This window comes from Cherax quadricarinatus, chromosome 39 (assembly GCF_038502225.1).
Source record: "Cherax quadricarinatus isolate ZL_2023a chromosome 39, ASM3850222v1, whole genome shotgun sequence".
Taxonomy (NCBI): Eukaryota; Metazoa; Arthropoda; class Malacostraca; order Decapoda; family Parastacidae; genus Cherax; species Cherax quadricarinatus.
In genome coordinates, this window is record NC_091330.1 from 2,721,141 (window position 1) to 2,735,842 (window position 14,702).

The 14,702-nt window shown below is 42.2% G+C and overlaps 1 protein-coding gene across 16 annotated transcripts in view; it reads right to left on the bottom strand.

Annotated features, from left to right (window-relative positions):
- Positions 1-14,702, bottom strand: part of LOC128696411 (transcription factor daughterless) — a 717,926-nt gene that overhangs the window by 149,477 nt on the left and 553,747 nt on the right. The window lies entirely within an intron of this gene.

The following is a 14,702-nucleotide window of genomic DNA, read 5'->3' on the forward strand; positions in this document are numbered from 1 at the left end:
TATTCCAGAAATGATAAATTATGTGGAACAGGACGATAATAAACTGTGCACGATTAGGGTCACAAGTGACATGGTCCTTAGGCAAATAGATAAATTAAAACCTAACAAATCCCCAGGCCCTGATGAACTGTATGCAAGGGTTCTAAAGGAATGTAAAGAGGAGCTTAGCAAACCTTTGGCTAATCTTCTCAACATATCACTACAAACTGGCATGGTGCCAGATAAGTGGAAAATGGCAAATGTGATACCTATTTTCAAAGCAGGTGACAGGTCCTTAGCTTCAAACTATAGACCAATAAGCCTAACCTCCATAGTGGGAAAATTTATGGAATCAATAATTGCCGAGGCAGTTCGTAGCCACCTTGAAAAGCATAAATTAATCAACGAATCTCAGCATGGTTTTACAAAGGGGCGTTCCTGCCTTAGGAATTTGTTAACTTTTTTCACTAAGGTATTTGAGGAGGTAGATCATGGTAATGAATATGATATTGTGTACATGGACTTCAGTAAGGCTTTTGACAGGGTCCCACATCAGAGACTATTGAGGAAAATTAAGGCACATGGAATAGGAGGAGAAATTTTTTCCTGGATAGAGGCATGGTTGACAAATAGGCAGCAGAGAGTTTGCATAAATGGGGAGAAATCAGAGTGGGGAAGCGTCACGAGCGGTGTTCCAGAGGGGTCAGTGTTGGGCCCCCTGCTGCTCACAATATACATAAACGACATAGATGAGGGCATAAAGAGCGACATCAGCAAGTTTGCCGATGACACCAAAATAGGCCGTCGAATTCATTCTGACGAGGACATTAGACTGAGTAGACTGATGCAGTGGTCGGAGAGGTGGCAGATGCAATTTAATATAGACAAATGCAAAGTTCTAAATGTTGGACAGGACAATAACCATGCCACATATAAACTAAATAATGTAGATCTTAATATTACGGATTGCGAAAAAGATTAAGGAGTTCTGGTTAGCAGTAATCTGAAACCAAGACAACAGTGCATAAGTGTTCGCAATAAAGCTAATAGAATCCTTGGCTTCATATCAAGAAGCATAAATAATAGGAGTCCTCAGGTTGTTCTTCAACTCTATACATCCTTGGTTAGGCCTCATTTAGATTATGCTGCACAGTTTTGGTCACCGTATTACAGAATGGATATAAATGTTCTGGAAAATGTACAAAGGAGGATGACAAAGTTGATCCCATGTATCAGAAACCTTCCCTATGAGGATAGACTAAGGGCCATGAATCTTCACTCTCTAGAAAGACGTAGAATTAGGGGGGATATGATTGAGGTGTATAAATGGAAGACAGGAATAAATAAAGGGGATGTAAATAGTGTGCTGAAAATATCTAGCCTAGACAGGACTCGCAGCAATGGTTTTAAGTTAGAAAAATTCAGATTCAGGAAGGATATAGGAAAATAATGGTTTGGTAATAGAGTTGTGGATGAGTGGAACAAACTCCCAAGTACAGTTATAGAGGCCAGAACGTTGTGTAGCTTTAAAAATAGGTTGGATAAATACATGAGTGGGTGTGGGTGGGTGTGAGTTGGACCTGATTAGCTTGTGCTACCAGGACGGTTGCCGTGTTCCTCCCTTAAGTCAAGGTGACCTGACCTGACTAGGTTGGGTGCATTGGCTTAAGCCGGTAGGAGACTTGGACCTGCCTCGCATGGGCCAGTAGGCCTGCTGCAGTGTTCCTTCGTTCTTATGTTCTTAGTGTCGGGATAGTAGGAAAGTGGAATGAGCTGGATGTGGAAGTGGTGGCGGCAAACTTTATACATAGTTTAAGGAGTAGATATGATGGACTCAAAAGACCAAAAAAACTAGTACTGCTGGTCACTGAAGCTTAAGAGGTGGAGCCAGGACTTGACTCGTGCAAACAATAATCGGTGGGTACAAATCAATGAATAACTTCATCATCACTGACAAGATCATCATCACTACACCAACACTTCACAATTACCACTACTACCTTCATCGCCACATTGATCCTTCACCACTACATCACACCGAAACTTTCCCACTAACTGGGACTTGCACATGGAACATAACTCCGCTAGGATCACCTTACTCGACGCTGGTAAGAGGCATGACACACACCTCTCTTCCTCACTTTATAAATTCAACAAAATTACACAATATTTATATATATAAAAGGGGATAATACTAGATTTTAAAAATTAGCATTTGAGTGTTGCCCGGTTTTAAAATGTAATACTACCTATAGTCTACCAATAACTGTTACCAATAACTGGCCCCCAGGATCCAGTCTCTAACCAGGCTTCCTGATCAGTCAGGCTGTTAGCCAGCCACACGCAGTCTAACGCAGATATCACAACCTGGCTGATCAGAAACTAACTTGAGGAACTCATCAAAGTTCTTGAAAACAGCCGATGCACTACTCATTCACTTTACTTTCAGCTACTTGCCAAGATATTACTGGATAGTATCTATTTCGTTTTATAAATTAGTATTTATTAACGTTGCGACTAAAATGACTGGAAAGGGGAGGGTAATCCTAAAGAACTGCATTCATAAGAGCCTCAGTAGACATGTTTATGGCATCATGTCATTATGTACCCATCTAGTTGTGCTTGCAGAGGTCGAGTAACAGTTGCTGGTCCCACCTGTCTCCCAGTCACTATCATTCATATGAGCCCCACAAACGTGCCACTAGTATTTTGGGATATAAATGTCACTGGTTCATGGGATTTTCTACCCTACCAACCTGGCTCTTGCCTAGACTTCTTTGAGTATCTGGTCAACCAGGTTGTTGCTGTTAGCGACCCTCAGGTCTACATAACCATCACAGACTGGTTTATCTGGTACCTGACGGAGACAGTGATCCAGTTTCTTGTTATCAGCCATACGGAGAAGCAGAAAACTATCATAACATGTTAGAAAAAAAAATCTTCCTACTCTCCGAAAATTATTTTTTAAATAAGGACTTTGTATGTGAAGAATACAAAAGTTTCTGAGTGCCTAAAAAGTAACATTTAAAATAATTACACTGTACCTCATTACGTTACAGATACATTATAGGTAAACATACCGAAAATATTGATAGTAAATACTGCACGAAATGAGGCAAAATAATAAAAATTTGACATTATATATTATACTCTAAAAAAGTAACTCTTAAAACTAGCAAAATGTTATGTGCAAGAAAACAAATTTGCAAAAATAAATAAATTGGCATAGGAAATAACCCAAAATTGAGATTAATTTGTTTTTCTGAATGATTCAGCTATCGTTTTGAAAACTGATACATCATACTGTTGATAAGCAAAGAACATACACATAAAACATAAAAAAAATTAATTTCAAAGGTACAAGTTTTCAAGCTACAGACAATGCAGTTTTCTCAGCCACAGCCGCAGTTCAGTTACCACTGAAACAGTGGTAACTGCCCTAGTGGGAAGCTACATCAATTATGGAATCTTCTGTTCAGACACTCCAAGCTTCTTGACGTATCCCTAGTTGTCGTACGAACGGCATTTACAATGTAGTTGCAAGTCTGTATGACCCATACGAGTTTAACACTGTTTTAATATAATAATTATATTGATCATTATAATGTTGTGGCTATCTTTGTATTTATAACGTCTGAAATTCAAACTCCACCCGTTCCGTGGTTTGTTTACAATCGTGTTATTAAGATTTCGTGAGTCGTGTAGCGTATTTATTAAAAGCGTACGAGAGTCTTAGAAAGACGCTGAGTAAGCATGCAGTCATCGGGAGAAACACCTATATATGTAGATCATGACACTGATACACAGTTGAAGACATTTATTGAGGAAATTTTTCGTTATTCCTTATCTACATACTGGCGGTATCACCATACCTGTTCCCCAGACAAACGGCACGTAACCTGCTGAAAAAAAGTAATGTATTAAGCCCATGAGATAAAGGTAGAGGATAGCTAGAACCGGTTCAGCCAGGCTAGCAACAACCCTTTGTTAGGTAATTGAACACAGATGCGTTTAATGCAACATTTTATGGTGGCAACATTTCGCTCACCAGGATTATTATTATAAACAAGGGGGAAGCGCTAAACCCGTAGGATTATACAGCGCCTGGGGGGATGTGGAAGGCATTCAGGCTTAATTCGGGGAACTGGAGCACAGATCCAATTCCCTAAATCAAGAGCCCCTCGCCAACATCAAGGAACCTTCCCTGAGGGGCGCACCTAACATTTTGTCGGTAATTCTACCATTATTATTAAACACTTGTTTCTTTTAACAAACTGCACACGAAATCGTTCCCCATGACGGTGCAAAATACCCCCAATGAAAAGCTGGGGTACAATAAGTACACTAAGGGAAAACTTAGTAGTGTGAAGAGATCACGACTTTTCAGTATCCTCCCTCCTTATATAAAGGACCCGATTACCAACAGACCCGTGGCTGTCCTAAAGACAGAATCTTGACAAGTTTCTCAACTCAGTGCCTGATCAGAGGGGCTGTTGTGCTTACGATGGACTTGTGTGACTAACACCAACAACCTGGTTGATCTGGCCATCCGCCAGGAGGCTTGGTCTGGAATCGGGCCGCGGGGGCGTTGGCTCCCGAAAAATCCTCCAGGTAGACTCCAGGTAATACTAGTAATTAATAAAAATTAATCTTGAGATGGAGAGGAAAAACAGGAGTGAGATGAATCCGGCACTCTGACAAGAAGGAATATTAACATGAAGAAGCTTGATGTTGATAGCCGGGCAAGACGATTGTTGTGAGCGTGGAAAAAATCTCGGAGTTAAATGTGGACAGCGAAGGGTTTTCTTGAAGGGAAGTGGTAGCATCGGATACAAATGCACAAGACGGACAGGTCTCAAACCTAGACTAAGAAGACCTGAGCTAAGTCACAGTTTAAGGTATGCTAATAAGGGCCCCCTAGTGCCGTTGGCGCTTGCGGATTTACAGTGCAGTCTGAACCTCACCTTAATCAGAACCGGTTGTTAAAACTGGCAACAAACCCCTGAATACAAGTGTTATTTATAGTATTTTTATATTCCATGTCTTTATTTCTACTACCATTACAATATATGTTATCTTTGTTTGTAATTACTGGAGATGTACTGTAAATATTTTTAGCTAGTTCTACTTCTCCAAATTTCTATGTTTGGTACTGTATCGTTTTATTGTAAAAATACTCTGGAATACAGTATTTTATTAAAATATCACGCATTCCCTTATCATGTCCCTGAAGGAGTTTAGCATCTGGTGTCTTTCCTCTGACAAAATTCTCAATTAACTTTGGTTCAGCCTTTCTGGTTCCCTCATAATTCAAATGTGTCCAGTCCTTGTTCTCCGAATTGTGTTTGTTTTGTGTGCTTTTCCCAGGCATTCTTTGTTTTCTCTATGTTCTCTTCTTCCGAGTAGGGATGAAACTATTGTTCACTGCCTAAAAGTTTTGAATGCAGGTGTTCAAACCAATATCTTCTTTCACTGTATTCTGGCTAAATGTCTTATGTCTTGACAGTCACACCTCTGATAGACTAGCAGTGCCTCCTGGTTTAACTGATTTCTTTCCTATTTTACAGTCTTAACCCTATGAAGTAACTGAACATGGGTATACAGTGATCACTAGTTTCTCTGTTGACTCCAAAGTCTATGTTGAATTTACTTAAGATGATTACCATGATCAGTTTCGCTAACTCGCTCATCCTCCCTTCCTTCCTCACTCATCCCCCGCCCCCCATCCTTCCTCACTCATCCCCCGCCCCCCATCCTTCCTCACTCATCCCACCTCCCTCACCCTCATGACTTAATTAAACATGTTGACTCCCTTCAACGGGGTCTCTCATGTTAAAGGGCTCTTAATCCAAGGAATTACAGTTATCCTCCTCTTTCTTGGATTAAACCCAGGTACTGCATGACAGGCGGCTTAGAGCTCCCTCTTGAATATAATATAATGGTCTTCCCGTCTCCTGTCATTGAAATCACCAAAAATTTGGACCTTGGTTTCAGTCCTGTTTCCTACTTGTGCTTTCTCTTTCTCACGTTGACTTTTGTCTTGTTGCTTGTAATATACGTTAATCTGGGTTGCTCACGTCTAGTGATTATTTTTTATGTATAGTGTAGATAAATGGTGCAGAGAACCGACAGTATATTTAAGACACTTGTGGAACACTTGGGTATCTTTATTGTGGAAACGTTTCGCCACACAGTGACTTCATCAGTCCTATACAGAGAAGAATGGTTGAGGATGAGAAGGAGTTTGAGTCCCTCAGCCTGGAGTCGATGTGATCAGTCCATCAAGATTGATGCCTGGAAAAGTACACAAAACTTGTGCATCAGTCCATCCCAACTTGTGCATCAGTCCATCAAGATTGATGGACTGATGCACAAGTGTCTAATTCATTATCCGTATAATGTAAAACTTTTCCACCGTATGGGTTTATCACTTATTTGAAGCTCTAACGTTTCCACCATATTTGTGGTCATGATCCCTTTCCCTACCTGGGACATGTAATTCGTCAAGTCACTCGTGCAAGTGTGCTCGACCAACCACATACATGTCCTGACCAACACATTCCTCTGCCCGGTCACTAAAACCATCATGAACCACAAACATCACGGAAACCAAACAAGCAGACAAGCTGCATCACATCCTTCATAACACATCACTGGTGGTGCCCACGTTACTCATATTAATATTACCTCGTGAGAAAAAAGACAAGTGGCTTGTGTGCTTTTAAAATTCAGTGCTAAATGTTTTAGATTATCCGTGATTTTCACCGCTTCTTAACCTTTGTAGATAAGAATAAAAAGGTAAAATGTGAATGTCAGCAGAATGGATGAGAAGGGTGAGTGAGCGTGGGTAAGATCTTTAATATACCTGTGACCGATTTTGAAGGATTTTCTACCACACTAGTCTTTCCTTTGGCCAAGTTTTCTTACCGAGTCCTTGTTTAGCCAGGCTGTTGCTGTTAGTGGCCCGCTGGTCCACAGTCATCACAATCTGTATTATTATTATTATATATAGTAAGTAGACGAATGAGACACTTGTGCAACACTTAGGTATATTTATTGTGGAAAGTTCAGTCTATCAGCCTTTAATCAAGGCTGAGGGGACTGATTACCTCTCTTCACATCTTCCACGGATTGTAGTGAATTGATAAAAACCACAGGTTGGCCAAACGTTTCCACAGTAAAAACACCTAAGTGTCGCACAGGTGTGTCATTCGTCCATCACAACCTGGTTGATCCGACACATGACGGACGTAGTAATCCAGTTTCCTCTTGTTTCAGCAATATTTCTGGTATCTGCTGGCAGTAAGTCGAATAGATTTGGACCACGGATGTTGACACTGTTCTCTAATTGTTTATAGTACCTCTGCTTTTCACTGTGTGTATACTACTCAGTAACCATCTCCAAAGTACATTCGATGTACTTCGAGGAGTTCTTAGGAATTAAATGGAGCAGTAAGCACGGAAGAATCTTCTAAAAGTGAGAGCACAAGTAATTTAAATAGTACCATCATTAGTGGTATTTCTCTTAAAAGTTTTCATTTATTCTCATATTTTGACCTTTGTTGCATTTGAATTAAATGACAAGTCATCTGACATTACTATTTCTAAAACTTTTACTTGTTTATATTCTACGAGATGGTCTGCCTGCATTCTGTATTTTGTGCGCATTCTGAGTTCTCCATTCTTCTCATATCTAAGTAACATAATGCGTTTTCATTTGTCCACTGGAAGACTTTGTTGATATTGAATTGTACTTTTTCTGTATCTTCAACTGATGCGACTCGCATACTTATTTTGGTAACTTCTGCAAGGAATGATATGAAGTTGAGGCTAGTGTTATCTGTCCGTTGTAAGGACGAGAAACAGTAAAAGTGCTAGGAGCGTGCCTTTGGGTACCCAACTTTTTACTTTGCCGAGACTCAACTTTCTTTTCGAAATTTGAATATCCACTTCCATACTTTTGTTGTTACACCTACTGACCTCATTTTATGGGTTATTCGGATTTCGAGAAATCCGTGTAAACTATATCTGCGTTTTGGTTTTCTAACCCTCAGTGATTTTCGTCAGTGATCTAATAGTTGTGAGAAGCATGATCTTCATGCTGTACACCCAGCAGTAATTTGACGTTTCATCACTCTTGAACTTCAAACAATTGTGTGATGTTAGCGTTACCAATCTAAAATTTTTGCCACAGCTCTGCTGCCTCTTTTGTGAAGGGGGGCTACATCTGCATTTTTGAAGACATCTGGAATTTCACCTGAACTTAAGCTCCTCCTTCAAAAAACACTGAATGCTCGTGCTGACGCTACTTTACATTTCCTTACAAATAATGAATTCAAGGAAACAGGACCAGGTGCTGCGTGGGAATGTTTGTTGAAAATGGTATAAAATACCGACAAGCTGATGATTAAGATACATGTGCACATGTATCTTACTCAGGGACATGTTTCCTACGTCTTTCTCGAAGTCTGGAGGATTTGCGCTAATGTTCAATATATAATATATAGGATGGGAAGAGTTATTAAGAAATCATCTGGGTCTTCAATTCTCATGGAGTCGACCGGATTGCTGAACAGTAATTCATAATCTTCTTTTCAGAATTTCGGTTATTTATCTGATGTCATCAGAAGAGGTTTCTGCCTTGGACTTTGCGTATGTGAAAAAGTATATCGGATTTTTCAAAAATTCCTCTTGTGTTTCTTCTAATATGAGTGAATTGATGCTCAACATTGCAGTTTTTCTCCGATTACTTTTTTTTCTTTCTTGTGATATATGCGTTTTTTTTTTCTGAATATTTTAGCCATTTTTTCTTCAGCAAAATCTTCTATGATCTCTTTCCATGTGTGATCACATTTTAGGTTTTCTGAGTGACACATATTTTAAACAGATTCTGTACGCTTCTACATTCAGCTTTTCCATAAATTATTTTGGGTTAAGAGTGCTCAGGATGGTTCTCCATTAGTGTATGTGATTTCCTCATTTTTTCGTCCCAGTCAATTCATGGACTGAAATTAACTTCATTAAACAAGCACTTCTACTATATTATCGATTATTTTAACAGTTTTGTGCAACTTGTTTACTCTATCACATCAATACAATGGGGGATTCTATAAAAGCATCAAACATTACTTTTGTTTCTATGTGAAGGACGTTTATGAAAGGAAATCTGGTTTTCATGTATGTTTTTAGTCCTTGAATATTGGAAAGAGGTAGAAGGCAGAAGGAAGGGTAAATGTTACGGGGTACTGTAAAGGTGAAAGTAACTATGGATGGAGATAGGATAGAATGGTGGGTAACTGTGTTGTGTAGTGGTTGTAGGAAGGGAAGGGGTCATCTCAGCCGTCAATCAACTAGCAACAAATCTCACCCTTCAGTTTTATTTTAATTTTACAAACTGTCTCTAGCAACTTACATCCATATTTCTTCGTTTACAGAATTTTTATAACGCTATAACAGCAGCGGGAGAGAAAAAAAAAATAATGAATTGGTTTTAAAACATGTCTGTGAATTTTAGTAAGAGAAAGTGGAAGTAAGTTAAATATAACTATCACATGTGGATATGACGTAAGACAACACTCGATAACCAGCAACACAGCAGCTTGGACCTGCTCAGTCTCAGCCTGTTGACATACCTTGCCTTAACACATGCCTCGCCCCACTCTTGGGAAATACCACTGTATTAAAAAACAAAACGTCAACGAGCTAGCTTCTCAATGTGAGGTGTGTGGGGATGTACTCTCCAAGTTGCTTCCAAGAACTGAATCCTGTCTCTATGTCTCACCTCTAAATTACTAGCGACTATCTACCTTGATTCCTTGCCTCCAGGGCCTAGCACATATGTATATACTCTTGAAACTACTCATGTTAATTTCTTCCTCCAACATCTAGGTCTATGTCGGACATGAGAATGGGCGAGAGACAAGGTGAGGACTGCGCCCTGAAGTGCAGTGTTGATTCTTTTATCTTTGTTCACTATTACTCTGCGTCCCATGTCTTTGAACTTTGTCTCAGGGTGTTTTTTAAGGTGTGGAACTAATGCTGCGGCGACATATTTTAGTTTTCTTCTAACTTATGCGTGTTTACTCTCAATCTACCTTGACTGGCCTAGGGGTCACGTACCAATTCTTGAAGTTTGCCTCGGCCACTTGGTTATCCAGGTTATTCCATTTCTCTACCACTTTAAGTTATCTGTTAACATACATGAGACTAATGAACCAGATGGTTGTGTCCCCTTGTTCCTGGTGTTCGTCTGTCTCATACAGCTACTTAGGTGTGTGTGACACAACAGGTAATACTGATCCAGAGCAAGTATCACTTTCAGCAATGTCCGGTGGTCACCGTGTTGCAGTATCCCATCTCCCACTGCTGCACCTGCTCTGCTACGCCAAGTCAATGTACTTGCGTACACACACACGTGTACACACACACACACACACAAAGGCTTCGGGAAAAAATATTTGGATTTCTTCCTGATGCCATCTGAGTATTAGCTCATAATCAACAACATGAAAACAAGTGGTGACCCTCTTTAAATATAGTGTAGACAGAGTGAATAGAGAGGGTGTGTGGGATGAGACGAAGGAGTACACACACTGTAGATGGTCGCTATAGTTTCAGGGTGATAAATATATGGAACCAACTAAACGAAGAGCTAGCAACTACTACATAAAGTTTCATTAGTTGGCATGATTTTTGGAGGCCAGAAATTAGTCGGTAGGCGAGATTCGGCCCTTGCAAACGCAGCTAGGTGAGTAAAAAACATCAGCGAGGGGCTTGTGGAGTCACAGCAGTAATAAGCCTGGATTTTAAGTTGAGAGTTCAGACTTATTGATAAGTGTAGGGGCAAGATTTGTTGACAAGTGCAGAGACAAGATTTGCGCCAAGATCTGTTGACAAGTAAAGAAGACAAGAGTCATCTTGACCGTGATGGTGAGCCAGGCTTGAGGAACCACCAAGGTGGGTGGCAGTAAAGAAGACAAGAGTCATCTTGGCAAGGCCGAGGGTTCACCGGAGCCTAGGGAAGGTTTTCTGGGCTACGCGGAGTGTGTGTGGAGAAAAAGTGTAATATGAGGGAGGCGGTGACCACGGCTGTGGTCATCATAAAACTATCAGAGACCTTCCTTCTTCACTGCCACCGCTGCCCACCACCTTCACTGCCACCGCTGCCCTCTACCTCCTCCTTCACAACAGTTCACCTCCCACATCATTCTCCACATTACAGTGCTCACCTACATGTGGTTGCAGGGGTAGAATTCAAGCTCCTGGCCCCACGTCTCTACTGACTGATACTGGGTTCTCTCGCTACTGGCTACCGGAAGTATTCATAAAGCAATGTGGAGTGTATACACACACTATTCTCCCTTCTGAGAGGCTTCTTTAACGATGAAGGGCTCCTCGTCAGAGGAACTGGAGCTATCTTTCCTCGCATCAAGTCTGATCTCCTAGTTACCCCTAATGTTGCCCAGCACTGTCTGATGCAAGGTGCACCGTTAATCCTCCAGTTGTTTGTATTTGTACATTACCTTAAGATTATTTGAAGACAATTCAGAGGGTTACCACCCCTCGTGGCCCGATCCCAGATCAGACTTCCTGGTTGAAGGTCTGATCAGCCAAGCTGTTGGTGGTAGCCGCACGCAGACCAGTGCATGCATCGCAACCTGACTTTTCATGAATTAACTCAAGAAACTTATCCATGTTCCCCTCTTGAAAATAGCCAGAAGTCTGTTGGTAATTCCGTCCATGTACGAAGGGTGTTGGCAAGTCTTGGTTCTTTTACCCTTGTTGACCATCTCTTAGTGTACAGGCAGCTCTGCTTTTCCATGGAGACCCCTCACTTTTCCATGGAGACCCCTCACTTTTCCATGGAGACCCCTCAAGGAAGGTTCCTTGATGTTGGTGAGGGGCTCTTGATTTAGGGAATTGGATCTGTGCTCCAGTTCCCCGAATTAAGCCTGAATGCCTTCCACATCCCCCCCCCCAGGCGCTGTATAATCCTCCGGGTTTAGCGCTTCCCCCTTGATTATAATAATAATTTTCCATGGAGGTATTTAGCATCATCTACAGAGCTTCTTACTTCCGTAGGAAGTAATTCTGGTGTGCAGATTTGGGCCCAATCCCTCTACAATGTTCCAGGTGTAAATTATGATGTATGTTTGTTGCCTACGTTCCAAAAAATAAAACTGAAGATACTTCAGGCGTTCCGAATAATTTGACTAATGTGTGATGTTGACATAGGAAGAAGGTTTGTCAGCATTTATCGTAGGGGTTCTTAAATGGAGATATCGAGGGTTGAAGGTAGACACACTTGTTGGATGGTAACGATATATTGTCAGACTGTGATGATGGGAGATGGAGCCCAGCCTCTGCCTTGTCCTAGCCTGTGTCAAACGCCGACTGAGGCCGAGGTAACTCGCCTCACACTCAAGCTGCATCCCGTGACGTCATGCAGTCACAGGCCTAAGGGGTCTTCTATATAAACACATGGATGATACTATAATGCTCAGCTAACACAGGCTAGGACAAGGCAGAGGCTGGGCTCCATCTCCCATCATCACAGTCTGACAATATATCGTTACCATCCAACAAGTGTGTCTACCTTCAACCCTCGATATCTCCATTTAAGAACCCCTACGATAAATGCTGACAAACCTTCTTCCTATGTCAACATCACACATTAGTCAAATTATTCGGAAGGAATAACAGGAAAAGTCGGTCGATGGATCTATAATTTCCTCACTAACAGAACACAGAGAGTAGTCGTCAACAGAGTAAAGTCCGAGGCAGCTACGGTGAAAAGCTCTGTTCCACAAGGCACAGTACTCGCTCCCATTTTGTTCCTCATCCTCATATCCGACATAGACAAGGATGTCAGCCACAGCACCGTGTCTTCCTTTGCAGATGACACCCGAATCTGCATGACAGTGTCTTCCATTGCAGACACTGTAAGGCTCCAGGCGGACATCAACCAAATCTTTCAGTGGGCTGCAGAAAACAATATGAAGTTCAACGATGAGAAATTTCAATTACTCAGATATGGTAAACATGAGGAAATTAAATCTTCATCAGAGTACAAAGCAAATTCTGGCCACAAAATAGAGCGAAAGACCAACGTCAAAGACCTGGGAGTGATCATGTTGGAGGATCTCACCTTCAAGGACCATAACATTGTATCAATCGCATCTGCTAGAAAAATGACAGGATGGATAATGAGAACCTTCAAAACTAGGGAGGCCAAGCCCATGATGACACTCTTCAGGTCACTTGTTCTATCTAGGCTGGAATATTGCTGCACACTAACAGCACCTTTCAAGGCAGGTGAAATTGCTGACCTAGAAAATGTACAGAGAAATTTCACGGCGCGCATAACGCAGATAAAACACCTCAATTACTGGGAGCGCTTGAGGTTCCTAAACCTGTATTCCCTGGAACGCAGGAGGGAGAGATACATGATTATATACACCTGGAAAATCCTAGAGGGACTAGTACCGAACTTGCACACGAAAATCACTCACTACGAAAGCAAAAGACTTGGCAGACGATGCAACATCCCCCCAATGAAAAGCAGGGGTGTCACTAGCACGTTAAGAGACCATACAATAAGTGTCAGGGGCCCGAGACTGTTCAACTGCCTCCCAGCACACATAAGGGGGATTACCAACAGACCCCTGGCAGTCTTCAAGCTGGCACTGGACAAGCACCTAAAGTCAGTTCCTGATCAGCTTGGCTGTGGCTCGTGCGTTGGTTTGCGTGCAGCCAGCAGCAACAGCCTGGTTGATCAGGCTCTGATCCACCAGGAGGCCTGATCACAGACCGGGCCGCGGGGGCGTTGACCCCCGGAACTCTCTCCAGGTAAACTCCAGGTACTCCAGGTAATCTATACAACACATGTAAGGGGGTTCAGCAACTATGCTGACAGGTTGGATGTAACTTGTAGAAATTATACCACTGTTTTTGTTCATAAAACTGTTATGTTATGCTGTATTGAAGTTCCACAAATGACTTTTTGTGTGGTGGATGCACATGAGAGGTGGTGGTAGAAAGGGGAGGCAGTGGTAGATGAGGTGGCGGATGCAGGGGTGATGGGGTGGCGATGTCAAAAGTGGCAGGCGTGGCGTGGCAGGGGTTGTAGTAGGAGTGGGGACAGAAGGGGTGGCAGTTGCAGGGGTGGTGGAGTGGCGTCAGGATGTGGCATTTGCGGCGGTGGCAGGGATGATGGTGGAAGGGATGGAGACAGCAGGGGTGGTGGAGGCAGGGATGGAGGCAGCAGGGGTGGAGGAAGCAGCAGGGACCAGGGCCACCACTAACTTCACTAACAGCACCATGGGTGTCGAGGGAACGCTCCACGTTGCTTCAAAGGGCGCCGCCCTCACGCTAATTTCCATATCGTTCTTTGTGTGGTGGTAGTGTGGTGATACACTCGTGGTGGCTGGTGTAACACGCGACACCCACACTCACACCCTGCACACCACCAGGTGTGTAGGACGCAACACCCACACTTACATCTCTGTACACCTACAGTGTGGTCATAACCCGCTGTACACAATCACAATTCAGATGAATAACTACAACCTAGAAATGACCTAAACTAAACGATGATGAGACAAAATCAATACACAGCTTCAAGAGTATATATGATATGACGAACAGCACCTGCACCAACACCACACCTGACACCGCAACAACACTTGCACCAACACCACACCTGACACCACCACTAATACGAC